Genomic DNA, 18,479 nt, shown 5'->3' on the forward strand with positions numbered 1-18,479 from the left:
TGTTATTGATATCTTACTAAGATATTTTCTGTCAGAAGTTCCGTTGTACCTGTCACAGACTGAAACAACTATGAGTCGCTCAAAGACTTCTCTTCAGGAAACCTCCATGAAAAAAGAACTTCAGACTATAATTACCAGCATACAGGACCTTTGTATGAAAATGGACAATCTAGAGAAAATTATGGAAAACATGAAGAAAGAAAGCAAGAAACAAATTGGGGACTTGAAAGAAATAATCACAAACGACACTGACAAAATAGCAGCCATAGAAGAATCAGTGAATGAAATAGATGGAAGACAGATGGATAAATGACAGCCAAATAGATTTCCTGTTAAAACAAAACAACAAACTACTAGAAAAAGTGGAAGATATAGAATCAAGATCAAAAAGAAATAATATCAGAATATATGGAGTCCCAGAAAAAAATGGAAGGAAATAATATGGTCCTTTTCCTAAATGAATGGTTATCAAAAATACTGAACTTGCCTGAGTCTGTCATTTGGGATTGAAAGAGCACACAGATCTCTTTCAGACATATCTCTTTCAAAAGGTCCAACATCAGTGAGATCTAACATTGTAAAATGACTTAATACTAAGAGCTGCATGGCCAGGGAATCCAATAGAACTTGAAGGAAAAAAACATAAGATCTGACAATGATTACACATCTGCAACAACAGCAGAGAGAAAAGCATGTGTCCCCCCAATAAAAGATTTAAAGAAAGTCAACATTAAAGCTCAGATTATGTTCCCAGCCAGAATCAAAATCACCCTTGCAAGTGGTCAGAAGATTTTCAATAACCTTGAAGAGGAAACTGACTTTGTAAAGAAGAATAATCTACTAGATAAAGTAGAAGAAATGGACTTTTCTTTACCTAACCTGAAAAGACAAGCCACTAATGGTAAACTATCTATAAGTGACAAAACTAACAAAAATCTCAAGGGTAAATAATATGAACATTTCCACATAAAGAATTTCTCAACAAACACAATCTCTGAAAACACAAGAAAAAAAGAAGGTACAAATGTTCATATTTCTTTAACATATGAATATACATATATATATATGAATATACATACATATATATATATATATATATATATATATATATATATATATATATATATATATATATATATATATACATATATGGGTCTACTAAAGTAAACAGACAATACACAGCACTGACACCACAAGAACGAAACCGCAAAAACACAAAAGTTTACATGCCCGACAAACCACAATCCCGACAGTTAACAAAACAAAAAGTTTGCTGTTCCACACAACACACACACAACACAAGCACACCAACAACCTAAAAACCTACACTACACCTTACACACAACTACCTATGCACTAACCTTAACTCAAGCCCTAACCCTAAGGTCTGTCACTATCGCACACTTAACTTACCCGCACCCTAACCCTAACTCACTTAATCAGCCCCTAACCCTCAAGTCCTCACTATCGCACACTTACCTTACATGCACCCTAACTCACTTAATCCACCCCTAACCCTCAAGTCCCTCACTAATGCACACTTACCTTACACACACCCTAACCCTAAATCCCTCACTATCGCACACACACCTTACCCGCACCCTAACCCTAAATCCCTCACTATCTCACACACACCGTACCTGCACCCTAACCCTAAATCCCTCACTATTGCACACACTCCTTACATGCACCTTAACCCTAAATCCCTCACTATTACACATTTACCAAGTCACTTTACATGTTTTCCATGTCGGTGTTTTCGCTGTCGGGATTACAAGTTGCCAGTTATCTGCTCCGTCGGTCTTTTGGCGTCTGTGATTTTATTGTCGATCTTCCGAGCTTTTGGTCTAATGTAGAGAACCCATATATATCTATACACATATATATATATATATATATATATATATCTATATATATATATATATATATATATATATATATATATATATATATATATATATATATATATATATATATATATATATATATATATATATATATATATATATACATATATATATATGTATACATATATATATATATATATATATATATATATATATATATATATATATATATATATATATATACACATATACATATATATATACATATATATATATATATATATATATATATATATATATATATATATATATATATATATATATATATATATATATATATATCCATAAATGAACATTTTTCCTTTTATTTTTTTCTCTTACTTCTTTTTTGGTTTCTTTGCTCTCTTTCTCCCTTTTTCTTCTATCATCAGATTAAGGTATATAGTAATATACACATATCTTGATATAGTAAGCATCATAATGTGACTAAAGCATTTAATTAGAAATTAAGCTGCAATGATTTAAACACTATATAGTAGATGTTTTATACACAGATTATTGAAAAGCTAAATTACTGTATAACATATTGGTCATTGCTGCATACATGCTCTCCCTTTTCCTTTTTTTTCTCTTTCTCCTGTCTAATTTATCAATATTCCCATAAAGTTGTTGAGAGATAGAACAATAACATTTGAATAAAATAGCATGCATATTTTTAACTGATACAGATCTTTAAATGTATGTTTAACATTGTAAATATCTTGAAATTAAGGTAGAAAATTACCTGAATTTTGAATGGGCTGTTTGAGTTTTGTAAAATCAGTTAACTAATCTTAGTTAAACTTTATAATGCTTTGGTTAAAATAAAATCTATAAAAAGAAAAAGATCTAGCTTATAAATAGAAAGATATGATATGGGATTAAAGTTTTGTGTGGTAGTGATGTGTAACGGGAGTTGGGGAAGGAACTTTGGATGCCTAAATGTGTACTTGTGAATGGAAATAGCACGGCACCTTTATTAACGTCTTTTCCCTTTTTTTTTTACATGGTGGCTGAGTAAATTGCAATACTGTCAGTACAAACAGTGTGAAAAGTTTAGTCAACTTACATTTGTAAAGTTGTTTCCTACTGATAATCCTAAAAGCTTCACTAGAATTTTGGCTCAAGAGTAGAACTGCATACACACATCCATTAAAGCAGCAGTGCGAGAAAGTGCACAGTGTGACCTTTGAACTCTCACCATGCTGAGATGAACAACTGCAGGGAAAGTAATAAGAAAACAATATATACATTATATGTAAGTGTTTCATTTTATATAGAACTCTTTCACATAAGTTGTAGATTACGGTGCAAAGTTAAACAGAGTTTCTGAAACACACTATGTTTCTTAGAAGACTATTTTAGCTTAGTCAGGCTACATTGGAGATTGTCATGTTACCAAATATTAAATTAAATGGTTCAGTTAACTGAATTTTGTCAAGAACATACACTAAATATGAGGGGATCCATAAATATAAATACTAAGAAGATTTGCTATAGCAATCTGAATGTTAAATAAATTAACCAAAAATCTCTCTTATTAGTATACAGTATGGTACTCGTGCTCACTGTCACATGGGTGCAAAATAAATGGCAAGTTTTAGTTATATGTCACTAGCAGTAAGAACAAGTTTCTTTAGAAACAGTTTAATGCTAATATTTGAAAGGCATATTTCAGTTTTAACATTATGAAACTATGAAACTGATTGCTAAAGCATATATTACTACTCTGGAAAGTTGATACCATAGTTGTTAGGACTGTAATAGTTGATTTAACATTATACCAGCTGTGTCATTGTGTGATGATGGACAGAACAATCCTGAGCTAACTTTAATCCTTTGTATTTTTATCATATTACTGATGGGACAAGATTAATTAGCAAGTCTTTAACCAGAATGCCCTGTCAGATAGATGTTTTGAAATTCCTAAAATCTAGCTATATTTGAGCTAATAGATGACAGATGATTTTAAATATAGCTACAATAGACTACAGACAGTTTTACAAAACTTGTTGAGACATTTTAACAAACAAAAGAACCAAAACTAATATTTCCAATAGAGAAAAGTAGATGTTTCATTGACATAAAAACTGGAATACATGGATATGGTCGAAGGCAACATCCCCGACCATTACATACTCCGAACTTAAATGTCAAAACTCACAGACGTGAATGCTCAGAATGTCATGCAAAATGCCGAATTCAAAATTCCTGGGTCGCACAAGCGCTACCATGGGTCGAAAAGGGGGGAATATTAGCCTGGTCGGCGTTCGGTATTTCTGGGTTTGGCATCTGAAAATTCGACTTTCTATGAAGTGGGGTAACTGCCTTCGACATTTAGGATGTCAGACAATGTCCATTCACTTAAATTCTGTTCACCTACATGCATGTATTCCATAAAAACTAAATGTCTCATTACACAAAATGAGTGTATAGTTTTGGCATACTGCAGCAAACATTGTACATGTCTGTAAAATATTGGACATATAAGTGTAAATCAAATGATGTTATACTTAAACTAAGAGACAACGGATATATGTTCATATAATAGTAATACACTAAACACAGTTTCTATTGATCTTCAAAGAATATTTTAAACAAGGTTGTTAAAACTCATATTTTTCAATAAAGAGAGTTATCTGTTGATATGAAATATTACTATTCTATACGTATATGCATTATATATTAATAACTATATATTTACTAGAATAGAATATAGACTATGCTTGCAACAGATGTCACATTATATAAATATGAGGTGCATGAAGAGATCGAGGTGATACTATCATTATGACAATCTGAAAGTGTTTTGTGAAGTCAGCAGATTTTAGGTGAAACATTGAAATAATATAAGTTATACTTCTTATGGTAAAATTTAACACCTAATCTCAAGTGTTACTTGTGTACATAGATTGTAGACATAAATGTGAGCCTCACTCTGCTCTTGCTGTTTATATATGAAGGGGAGGGACAGAAGACATACAGAATACTATTAATTTACAGGAATTCAAATAGTTGTTATTGTTACCTTAAAAGAAGTTTTAGTGTCTATATCTTATTGTATTATTGTTTTAATTGTAACAAAGAATGTATATGCACATTAATTAATTTTTAAATCAAAGCACTTAATATACATAATTTTCATCTTATATTAATATTATATTTATTCATAATTTTGAGCACATGTGCATATAGTTCTACACTGTAGCCTCAGAGTTAGTTATTCTCAGGAAATTTACACCCAGTTGTATAGTACTAAAATTCTAACATCCCAACATACATATGAAACAAAACAATGTTGGAAGGTAAATCCTCATTATATTAATATACATGATCCAACAGTTTGAAAAACACCAGATAGAAATAAAACAGAGAAATAGTGGTAGAGAAAGGTGATTTTGGAGTTTTAATCATTAGATTGGAAATAAGGCACTTTACCTTTAAACTGTAAATAGTTTCAAGCAGATGATAGTTAAGGTTAATTTAAAACATAGTATATGAATAATCTAGATTGTATATACAATGCAACTAAATAGAAAACTATTAATCACACAAATCTCATAATCCATTACATTTATTATTCTTAGTAAAAGAAAGAGATTTTAAACAAATTAAAGAAATATTCATTTTTTAATGTGCTCAAGAAGTTACATGCAATATAGATTGTGGATAGTAAAGATGTTTTTAGGCACAAGATTAAATATCCAAGACAAGTTACTGTTAATCATACATTGTCAAAAACATAAAATTATGCCACTTAATATTTCTGAAGAGTGGTTTTACTAATGTATTAGTTATATATACTGTTTTAAGGCAGATGCATTTGATAGTAGTAGGATATTATTCCTAGGATGGATGAAGGTGGTTTAGATGATCGACTCATTGAACAAGGAATCAAACATTCCATGTTTAGAATTGTATATCGTTTTGAATGTATTCTAATTTTGTTTATTTTATGTCATATGTCCATAACTAAATTTGTAATACTAGTAGTATAAGATCCACACAGGAGTCACCACACGAGATAAATTCAGTAAACGTAGTATCTTCTTTATTAGGATAAAAAACACAAGCGCTTTCACGTAGTTAAACTACGCTTCTTCAGGTGTATTAAAACAGTAAAAACAGGGTTCTTATATATGAAACATTTTGGCGCGCAAGCCAAAAAATTAATCAAAAATGGTCACTACCTAATTCATTAATTGTGTGCTCATTTCATTTGTTAAAGAAACAGTAGCAAAACGATTAAACATGGCTGCAAATGCCAATACAATTAGATACTTTACTAAGCCATATCCATGTAGTACAGAATTAACATGAAAGAATTTGTGTAATGCTAAAAAACTGTCATAAAAACCTCTTTAAGAACAACAATAACATAGCGTGTAAACAAAATGAAATTGCGTTCCGATTCATTATGAAACCTAAATGTAGTTTCTGAGACATCCATATCTACGGCAGGTCTCAACATAGAAAACATAAAAAGCACATCATGGATACAGTGCAGGAAAACATCCTATCTATTCTAATTTACCCTAATGTGTTAAAAATCCAATGCATAGGGAAACAACACTAAAGTTGCTTAAGTCATCATACAAACCTTGACCTCATGTAAAAAATGGATTGCTGGTGTATCACACGAATGTAATTCTGTTAAAAAAAAAATGATTTTGAACATCTCAAACATCAGATGATGTATTGCTTTAAAGCTTAAATGAATATTTAAATACTTAATGGATCTGACACTGCTGACCATGCAAGAGTTCTAAAAAAACTAGATAACTGCTTGTCAGAAAATTTCTCTGATGCCGGAAGTTTAAGAGTATGTGTCAATCTATTCTAAGGAGCCAATCGGCATATCCCAAGGTTTGATAGAGCAATTACCTAAAGGTACACTTACTTAAGAATACTTAAATAAGAGTTGTTACCCTAAGCTTCCTTTATAAAAACCGAAATAAGCTAATTAAAGCAAAGTGATTCTTGATGACTATTTCTGTTTCTATATGTATATACCATAAGGGTTGCAATAGTATTTGCATGAATATAAAATTAAACTATTTACTAAAAACGTCCTTATGTTAATACTAAACAAAAACAGAGTGATACATAAAAAACATGCCTATATGCATAGCATGTCTTGTGAGAGTGTACATTTCTTTAGTGCAAAGTATAAAAGATCAAAAATAGCGCTGAATGCCAAAATTCATGTAAAAGCTTACGGAAAAAAGCAGCAAATTCAATGAAAATGAAAGCTGGCTAGCTGCTGTAGAGACTGTGCAGTGAGGACAATACTGCTAATGCCTCTATGGTTTGTTACAAGTAACAAGCTTATATGTATCTAACCCGAAGGGTAAAACAAGAAATAAAGGACTGGTCAAATTAAGACAGGACAGGATACAAAAAACGCTATGAAGCACGATGTATAATTGTGCTTATTAATACCAAGGTCCTAGAGATAGGCAGAGAATACATCCAAAACCATATGATATTCTTCTCAAGTAATCCTTAATGAATATAAGGACAAATGTAGAAACAAGTAAAAAACTTTTAAAAATCTGTTTTTTAAAACCTTTCTTACAGACTTTTTGTTATTAAAAATATGTTTGAGAATATACTCAAAGCTTAACAACGAGCTATCTTGAAACGTTTATTGAGAAAAACCACTAGATTAACTTGAACATATATAACGTAATATGATAAAGGGTAAACTATGAAAAAGAAAAAGAAATTGCTTAAATATATTATAGAAAGTTGAGGATGCATAATAAAATATATAATATATATATATATGAAGTATATACCAAAGATATATGTAAGTACATCGCTGGTATTAACCTATCACTACATGAATGTATTATATATATAAACAATGTGAAAAATGTAAAAAATGTATATTAAAAAGTATAAAAAGTGTTAAAACTGAAAACTCATGTATAAAATATTTTTTAACATTTTTAATATTTTATTTCTTTATTTGTTCTGTCTCATTCACAATGTATATATGTAAATCTCATGAATGAGTACATTTAATGAAACGAACAGATTCACAAGAATCTCATATATAATATATTTTGTTAAGTTCTATGTTTATTCTCTCTCATATGCATTATAAATATATATATTTTTTACTCATAAATGAATGCATTATTACAATGAAATAAATGAATTTTCAATACCCCAAAATATACATAGAAAAAAGGGGTACTGACCTGCTGGGTCAGGAAAAAAGAAGACAAAAAAGAAAAAGTGAACAATTGACTAAAGTATAATGCAAACCTCTTGACCTAAAAACTATGAAAATATATATAATGACTTTATAATTTTCTACTGTTAAGGATAGGTTTAACAGATACAAACTGGTTGATACCAGGGTAAATGTGAGCTTTCAAAGTAAAAATCCATTTAAGTTCTTTAATGGCTAGCTGATTGATGTTGTCGCCTTCTCTATTGTTAATGACCAGTATCTCCAAGACCTTAAAACTAAACATATGAGTTTTGTATTCAATAATATGCTTAGCTAGGGCATTACATTCATGCCCTGTCTTGATGTCGTAACAGTGATTGTAAATCCTATCACGGAGTCTCCTCTTGGTAAGGCCCACATAAAACACTTCACATTTGTCACAAGTAGCTAAATAAATTAAATTGACACTATTACAATCATTATGAAACCTTGGTACAAAAGTGAAAAACCCTTCAGGATGTTGAAAACTAACGCTCTTAGAGATATACGGACACATGTGGCACCGCCCGCAAGGAAATGTACCCTGTAGGTCACTTGCTCCATTATTATATTGAGGAATCTTTTCTAAACAAAGTAATTGTTTTAAATTGTTACAAGTCTTGTAACTAAATCTAGGATAGTCGCCCACTATTGTTTTAGTAAATGGATCCGTAATTAAAACATTCCAATTCCTATGAATAATTTTATTGAGATTGATAACATCACTGGTATATTTAGTGACATAACTCAACTTATCAGTGAATTTCTCTCTATTTTTTATATGGGGTTTAGGAAAGTTCCTATCATGATCAACTGAGTCGTATGTAATATTCATTTTCCTAATAACTTCCTGCTTACATTCAGTAATTAATTTGATAGGATAGCCTCTCTCTCTAAACAAGGCTTCTAATTTGTTGAGTTCTGATTGTAAAATATTCCTGTCACTACATATTCTGTACATTCTATACATTTGGCTTGATATAATCCCCTTAAAAGAGAATCTGGGGTGCATACTTTCAAAACGGAGTAATGTGTTCCTCCAAGTGGGTTTTCTATATAATGAAGTGACAATCTTATTTCCAATTAGCTCCAATGTCAAGTCTAGATAATGTATCTGACAGGGAGATGTCTCAGCTGTAAAACTTAAGAAAGAAGTGGTGGCATCTAATTCTTTAATAAAGTTCATACAATCAGATTCTGTACCTTCCCATATAAAAAGAATGTCATCCACAAATCTCTTGTATATTTTTATTTTACTAAAATCTGCATGTTTAAATAAGTAGTTACGCTCCCAGTTATGAACTACAAGATTAGCTTAACTATTTGCACAGGGGGTGCCCATGGCAACCCCCCATTTTTGCAAATAAAGTTGGTCCTGATATAAAAAAACATTGTTGTTGAGTATTAATTCTACTAAATAATTGATCAAAATTTGTCTGTTATTACTGTAAACAGACTGTGTAACTAAGATCTCACTAATGGCTTGAAGCCCTAGATCATTTGGAATACAAGTGAAAAGGTTTTTGACGTCCATGGTTACTAAAAGTAACTCTGTATCCACTCTATCTAATTCAAGTTCTCTTAGAAATTCTATCAGTTGGTATGAGTCTCTAAGAATATTAGGGATGTTATCTACCAAAGTTCTAAGTAAACTTTCCACAAATGAAGAGATAGTGGAGGTTATCCAGCATTCACTAGAGACTATAGGTCTCATTGGTACAGGATTAATATCTTTGTGTATTTTAGGTAGACCTTTAATTATGGGGATTGTGGGGAATTCTATAAGAAAATATTCATATAGCTCACAGCTTATCTGGCCACACATCAGAAGGTCATATAAATCAGTTTGTACTGTTTTGATGATTCTTTTAACTCTCTCCGGAGTGACCATTTCATAGACAGTATCATCTGTTAAAAGACTGTTCATAGTATTATCATAATCTGAAGAATTCATAATAACCACAGCCCCACCCTTGTCAGCTGGCTTAATGATAATGTTACTGTTACTTTTTAAAGCATGAATGGACTCTTGTTCAGCTTTAGTAACATTAAAGAAACAACATCTTTTCTTGTTAGAGGCAAACCATTCATAAAAGTCCTTCTCACACATCTTCAAAAAGCTTTCTACATTATGTGGCATAAAAGGTATAAAACTGCTTTTGACTCTAAAAAAATTTTTTAAGGCTTTTGTATCTAAAGCACTATTATTTTTAAATAAGATTTTCAAAGACACATTGCGACAAAATAATCTCAAATCAATTAAAACATCATTCAAAAAACTGGTTTGGGAAGGGATAAAATTAAGGCCTTTATCTAATAACGAGAGATCTGATTCAGACAAGACATGATCAGAAATATTATGCACTAGAGAGTTCAATTTCTTTGTTTCCTTGTGTTTGTGTACTTTTCTTCGGATCCCTTTCTTTTTCTTGGCCCCCTGCTGTTTGACCGGCCTCTCCATCCTGGTTGTTGCTTGACCGGAAACGGTAAAAAACAGTTAGTAGCAGGGGCTGTGTCCTTCGGTTTAGCGCCTGCTAAAAGAAATGCTTTGGCTGCTTGTTGGTTGGGGGTGTATCACTAGCAAAACTTGCATCATTGGTAGATTTAGAAGTAAGGCTATTAGGCATCAATTCCGTGCTCACCAATTTATTAGTTGTAGATGTAAAAGAAGGAACTATACTAACATCAGTGTTGGATGTTCCTTGTGAAGCAGGAAAAGAGCTTGAGGCGTTTATTTGGTTTTCAATATTAGATGTAGTCTGTGTACGTGGATTTTCAGTCCTAGGCCATAGAAAGACTTGACCAAGAGCAAAGTCATTAGCATCCCTTACAAGTTTTTTGTGCTTTACTTGTTTCAGCCGTTCACTGAAAGAATGAACTTGAGTCCATATATTATCCAATCTTTTGGTGAAATACTCAGTCTTGAAACGTTCTGAAATGACTTTATATTGTAAATCTATTTTATTCCTTAAGTCAGTTTCAAGGGGTGCAAAAAATTCTAATAAAAGGTTAGTGTAGCTGAAACCAAGTTGTATGTTAAGGTCTTGCCATTTTCTCAGTAAAGTGGGATGACTATCCCCATAAGAAGGCATACAAAAAATGTGCATGCCTCTAGGCACTATTTTAAAATGTACACATGCCTTTTTTTTTTTTTAATTTCTAATACCTAAATCTTTCTATAAAAATGTTTTATTATAAATGTATGTCTCTACATTTGAACTGTCTTAACCCTATAAAAAGAAGAAGTTTGGCCAAATATCTGAAAACAAACAAAGATGATATAGCTTTTTTGCAAGAAACCCATATAATAGAAAGTGATTTAGATAAAATGTCTTTTAATGGCTACACAATACTTGTAGAATCACACTATCAGACTGAAAGAAGAGGCACTATGATATTATGGAGGAAACCACTACCATTACCTAAAATAATTGATTCATATTCAGCCAAAAAAGCATGTTATGGTTGGTTATTTTAGAAATAAATAGAAAACAAATCACACTGGCCAACACATATTGGATATCTGGTATTGGTGCTAAAACAGCAAATAAGTATCTTGAATTGACAATAACTAGATCTACAGATGATATAATGTATGCAGGAGACTTTAATTGTATTCTTTCCCAAGAATGAGACTACTAAAAATGATAATTTTAAACTCTCTTTTCCAGCTAAAAAACTAAATAATTTCATTACTAATTCAAATGTGAGAGATCTATATTAAATAAAAGAAGAAAAATCTTTAAAATACAAATATTACTCCTACAGATTTGGTACACAAACAACTATAGATAAGAGATTTGTTATTGACAACTTATTTTCTAAAATACAAGAAGTCCTGATAAGTTCTTGCCCAATATCTGACCACAATGCTATTTTTTTTAATTAACAATAAACCAAATAATTTGATCTTCTGGCAAAGAATACCAGCATACATTATTAAAATCAGCGGATTTAAGGAATGGCATTTAAAAGAAATAAAATTATTTCTTGATATTAATGAGAATAACAAAACTTCAAAAACTATAGTATGGGACACATTAAAATCTTATTTATTTGGTAAAATTAAAAAAAAAGAATGGGTAAGTGAACTAATAATAATACAGTCAAACACTGATGCATTAAAAAGAAAGTTAACTGCTAAAGACAAACTCAAACTCAGAATTGAAACAACTAAACTTAAAATATGTAGAAATTCTAAATCATAAAGACGCAATAAATCTAGAAAGAATTAAATTACAATCTTATTCAGTTAACCTGATGAACATGCATATACTAGCAGTGAAATCAAAAAGTCTAACAAATGTTAAACATATATGGGAAATTATGGATAAAACTAAAAGCAAACCTAAATATGTGACAGATCTAAAAGAAATTTAGGAAGTATTTAGAAAACATCATGAAATAATAAAACAAATTCAAATATTACTAGTAATATCACAAAATATAATTTCTTGGAAGAAAACATAAATAAAAAACTATCTAAAGAACAAAATATTAAATTGTTTAAGCCAATTACTCTAATGGAACTAAAGGAAATAATACAAAGTCTTAAAAGCAACAAAGCACCAGGCTAAGATGGATTAACAGGAGAATATATAAAATACTACCAGACAAAGTATTAAAGACATTATTAGAAGCATTTGAGGACTTCAGAAAAAAATATAAGTTCATTTCCCTCTTGGAAATACGCCATGATAGCACCTATTTTAAAACATGACAAAGATCCTAAACTTGTAACCTCTTACCGCCCTATATCATTATTAAATGTGGATTATAAAATCTTCACAGCAATTCTTGCCAATAGACTAAATCAATTCATGCCCAAACTAATAGCAGATGAACAAATAGGCTTCATCCTAAATAGGAAAGTCCAAGACAATGTTATCAGATTGCTATCTCTAATAGAATATGCAAACAAGAAAAAGAAATGTGTCAATTACAAGCCTAGACCTAGACAAGGCATTTGACTCCATAAATTGGTCCTATTTATTTAAAGTATTGGAAATATACAATTTCACACCTACATTTATAGATCTTTTAAAGAGATTACATAGACACTCAATATCATATATCAAAACTGGTGCTTTCCTTTCAAGCCCACTCAAAATCTTAAAAGGTACTAAGTAAGGTTGCCCATTGTCACCCTTGTTGTTTGCTTTATCAGTGCAACTATTGGCCAATAGTATAAGAGCAAATCCAAATATAAATAGTTTTTCTGTTAACCCAAATTATAAATCCAAAATAGAACTTTTTGCAGATGATATCCTACTAACAATTGGTGATATTGATTCTTCTATTGAGCACATTATGAAATCCCTACAAACCTTTGAAGAAATTTCAGGCCTAAGTTTCAACCACAACTAAACAGAAACTTTATTATTAAATAGAAAATAGACAATGTATTAAGAAAACAAGGTGAATTTAATTGATCAAATGACACACTTAAATACTTAGAGGTATATATAAAATCAAATTGGAATGACCATGAAAATAAACTATAAAAATGTAATATCCACAATCAAAGAATATCTAAACAGATGGAATAAAATGTTTTTCAATACCGCGGAAAGACTGCAATTAATAAAAATGATCATATTACCTAAAGAACTATTTCTTTTCCAGACACTAATTGCTCATCCAACCAAAAAATTGATGAAACAATTAAGTTCCATGTTGATAAAATTCTTATGGTCACACCAAAAACTGAGAATTGGCTACACATGGCACTACAGAAACTGGGATAATGGTGGAATAGCATTTCTGAACTTAGAGCTCTATGCAGAATCAGTCATTCTAAATGTGGTAAGTCAATAGTTGAACCTGTAATACAGTTCAAAGAGGAAAACCCTCCATAAAAACATTTTATTATATACATGGATTCAAAAATAGAGAATATTATGTCCTAAGAAACTAACAAAATTTTTTTAGTACTAAAACACTTTATTTATAATACAAATAATAATAGGGGTGGGAGGGTGGCCTAATGGTTAAGGTGTTTGCCTTACAAACACAAGGTACAGGGTTTAAATCTCACAGGGGATAATTGGCTAGGCTTAAAATGGCTCAAAAGGGCAGTTAGCCTAGTACTAATCTATGAACCTATGAACTTTCTTTGATTAAATATATATTAACCAATTTTAAAAAATAATGAATAAAAACTATATGACAAGAAATGTATATTTCTAATATTTCCCATAGCATACACAAAGACATGCCTTGATTTTTTTAATATAAACAAAGTAAAAGACATGAAGGAAAATGGGTTAGTCTTCTGGCACCAACATTTAAACAGTAAAAACATGCATGATTCAAATTCCCTTATTGCTAGATACAACATAAACCATAACAATTGGTTGAACATGCAAACATTCAGAGAATATATAGTTAATGAATTTAAAATACACCAGATGACCAACTTAACATCCTTACCTAAAATACTTTCACTCTTTTGTGATTTAAATACCTTGAATAACAATAATAGTCTTTTATTATCAAAAATATATAAAACTTTAAGAGCTGACCTGCAAAGCACAGAAAATGCTTTATGGAACTATACAGAAAAAATAAACAAATCCAGTTTAACTGAGAAGGAGAAAACATTAATATTAAAATCAATCAATAATACAATGTCATCTCTCTCTTGGAAAATCTTCACATGGAATTTTATACATAGGACCTTTATCACTCCACATAAATTAGCAGTGATATCAAATAATGACATTAATAAATGTTGCAGATGTGAAGAGGCTCTATGTGGAAATTGGGAACATATGATTCTTAAATGTAAAAGTGTAACTACATTATGGTCAGAATTTAAAAACTTTATAAAAGCGTTGTGGTCAGATAAATGTGAAATCTCAGATTCATTGTTGCTATTTAATGCATTGATAGCAACATGCATTCCTAAGATACACGTGCATCTTCTTTGGTCTCTACTTGCAATTGCAAGAAAAGTTATAACTGTAAATTGGAAAAGCAAACAAATCCTCTTATTCACAGATTTTATATCATTAGCTAAAGTTGTTTGTAATAGGGAATTGCAAAATGGAGCTTTAAGAACTACAAAAGTGACATATAAGACTGGCTTGACTAAAACTTAGAAAACTGTTAGATAAAATGTAAATATAAGAAAGATAATATGTATATTATGGACTTTGTATCTAGTTGTTTATTTTATGTTTAAAATATTTTCTGTAAAATTTATTTATGTTATGAAAACTAATAAAAACTTACAAATAGAAAAAAAGAATTTCAAAAAAGAAGAAAATTCATGCTAATGCAAAACCTAAAAAAAAAAAAAAAAAAAAAAGGCCTAGGCTCCGCCCATTGAAAGTTACAATGCAAACTTCCTGAGCTCCATTGGAGTGAATGACTTAAAGGAGGAAAAGAAACTCACTACTAGAAAATTATATTTTTAAACAATAACCATTGAGTAGGCATGGGTAAAATCCTTATAAACACACATCCACAAGTCAATTATTGCTGTTATACAATGAAACTATTTAAGAAAGAAATGTCTTACTTAATGTCCTTGTATAACTGCACCAGAGTGTTCTTCTGTGTTGCTTCCTCATTCTTCAGTGTTTGCTGAAATAATGCACATAAGAAAAAATAGCATAAGCTTCCTTTACTGTCATTGTACAAGTACAACAAAATTTGTAGCAATCTTCTAAGGTGCATTCACATATAATGAACATGCATAAATAAAATAATACAATATAATACAGTACCAAGCAATACAATATAATGCAATGCAATCCAGTAAACAACTAAAATGTTGCACTTGGGTATACTGTACATGCATATGGGGTTACATTCCCACATTTTCACAGTACATCAATATTGATATAAACAAGAAATGAAGAAAGGAAGATCTCCGTTGCTTTTTTTCCCTAAACTATGAAATCTGGACAATTTTAAGGTACAAGAGAGACAGACCAGAAATACAAGGAAAATCAGGTACGTTTGTTTAGTTTTTGCAGAATGTACCTGATTTTCCATGTATTTGCTCTGTCTTCCATAACTCTCAACTTCTTAGCTCAAGACATATATATCTATATCTATCTATATATATATATCTACATATTTATATATATATATATATATATATATATATATATATGTATACCTATACACACACATTATATATAAATATATATATATATATATATATATATATATATAGATATATATATATAGATATATATATATATAGATATATATATAAAGAGAGATAGTCCAATGGCTGTCTAAATGATGCCTCATCTTGGTGAGCACTTGCCCTCATGATGGGGAAAAAATGGGTCAGTTGACTACAAAATGGTTTGATGGTCGATAAACAACTGGAGTAAAATGCACAAAAAATAGTGATGCAAACTGAAGCACAGAATGTATGATCCGATAATACAAAATTTGAAAGCTAAAGAAAAAGTGATCTACAGAAAACTAGACGTGATTTAATAAAGAATACTGACATTAAAGGAAAACTTATGCAGTGGGGTGAGTGTCTGTAAAGGGAGGAAGCAGTGGATAGAGGAAAACTGATAAAATGAGAGATGATGAGGAATAAAGAGTGGGACGCATTGATAAAAGACATAAAGGAAGCAATACTGAGTCCAAGAAAGAAGAGAGCAGTGGGTATGCATGGGTCTCCAATACATTTTAACAAGATGACAATAGAGGAGAAGGTGGTTGTGATCAAACAAGGACTTTTAAGATGATGTTAGGAGAGTATTCAGTAGAGACCATGAAGAAGCCAAATGTGATAGTGTCACTAAAAGAGAAGGGGTGTTATGATCCAGCAGGAATAAAAACCTATCTAACTGATAAAGATGAGGCATAAGTATTGATAAGGTGCAAACAAATAAATTCAAGAGTACCTAGTAGGAAAGGATAAATATATTTTAGAAAGCATGGAATATTATTATTTATTGATTGATTTATGTATAGTCCATTTATTAACTGTGATAGAACACTATTTCAAATAGACCATTTTGAGGTTCAGCCAATAAAGCTACAATAAACAAAGACTACACTACTGAGTAAAGTAGCAAAGATAAGTTCAATTACATAAAAGATTGCTACATGTAAACTTTCAAACTGATAACTATATGATGCTTTCCTCATATGCCTACAATCAAAATACATTTAAGACGTGTACTATTTACAATATATATATGATTGACAAGGAGGGAGTGAGGAGTGAAGGAAAAGTAGCAAAAGGTAGGACTGAATCCAGAACAGATTAGTGTTCGTAGCTGAGAAGTTAGAATAAGAATGGAGAGACAGAGCACATAATTAGTTAATATGTAGTGGATGCTATACAGACATGTCGTGGTAATGTAGGTGAGAAGTAGTCAGTTGCAGTGATGGTGATCTTTGATGTACAGAATGAATTTAACCTGGTGAAACAGGTACTGCTAACATCAGATCAAGGAAGAGATAGCAAATAGGGAAGCAAAGGAGGCAGACAAAACATCATGTGAAATTTAACTTGCAAAAGTACTAGAAAATGGAGGGATACACAAGGTAAGATAAAATGGAGGGATACAAAAGGTAAGAAGTGTTATGAAAATGCCATCCAGTTTCACTATATTTTATTAGCAATTGAAGTGCTGCCATGACATTTATGCAAGGAATACACAGTCTAGGCAAAGACAAAGCTGAAAATTTTTGCTGTAATGCATCAGCAAGCAGTTGGATACATTTAAATGAATATATGTGCTATACTTTTTAAACATGCTTGTAATATTCAAAATATGTCTTCTCTGTAATGGTATTATAGCTGTGTATTGACTTTTTTACTCACTTAATATACTATAGCTTCCATTTACTATTTTACTGGTTTTAGTACATAAGACCTCTAAGATTGTGTTGCATTTAAAATATGCTTATCATACTGTATTTCTATGTATTGGAGAATTTCTCCTCAGGTGCTCATTGAAAATGGGCTACTGGCTCAGTTGGACCAACCTGGTCAACAAATGTCAAATAAATAAATATGAAAAAGTTAGCTGACCAGCACATGACCAAGTTGTGGTGCTTATCAGTAATGAAAGGCTATTCACCATAGGAGAATTAAGAGGAATGATATATACCTAAAGAATAAGGGAATTTATAGAAGAAAACTATAGGAAGGTTAATGTGTTAAGGAAAATGGAAGACACTGGCTTAGTGCAGATAAATCAGAGAGATATAGATGAATGACTGCAGAATTTTTGAGAAGATGATTTCAACAATGCAGTAGTCTAGGACTACACATGTTATAATGCTTCTGCTTATTAGTCAAGTTTTTGTGAAAGATATAAAAAAATGCATCTTGTATACAAAAGTTTATATGCAAGGGTATCAGGAAGAGAAATTCTGAG

General features: G+C 30.8%; 1 long non-coding RNA gene across 2 annotated transcripts in view; it reads right to left on the minus strand.

Annotated features, from left to right (window-relative positions):
• LOC122791328 overlaps nt 1-18,479 on the minus strand; it is a 1,134,043-nt gene that overhangs the window by 390,636 nt on the left and 724,928 nt on the right. For both annotated transcript variants that reach the window (XR_006363134.1, XR_006363135.1), the window contains exon 2: nt 15,635-15,699. This is a non-coding gene — a long non-coding RNA (uncharacterized LOC122791328). The remainder of the gene's footprint in view (nt 1-15,634; nt 15,700-18,479) is intronic.

Source organism: Protopterus annectens, chromosome 17.part0, assembly GCF_019279795.1.
Source record: "Protopterus annectens isolate FY-2018-M chromosome 17.part0, PAN1.0, whole genome shotgun sequence".
NCBI lineage: Eukaryota > Metazoa > Chordata > Ceratodontiformes > Protopteridae > Protopterus > Protopterus annectens.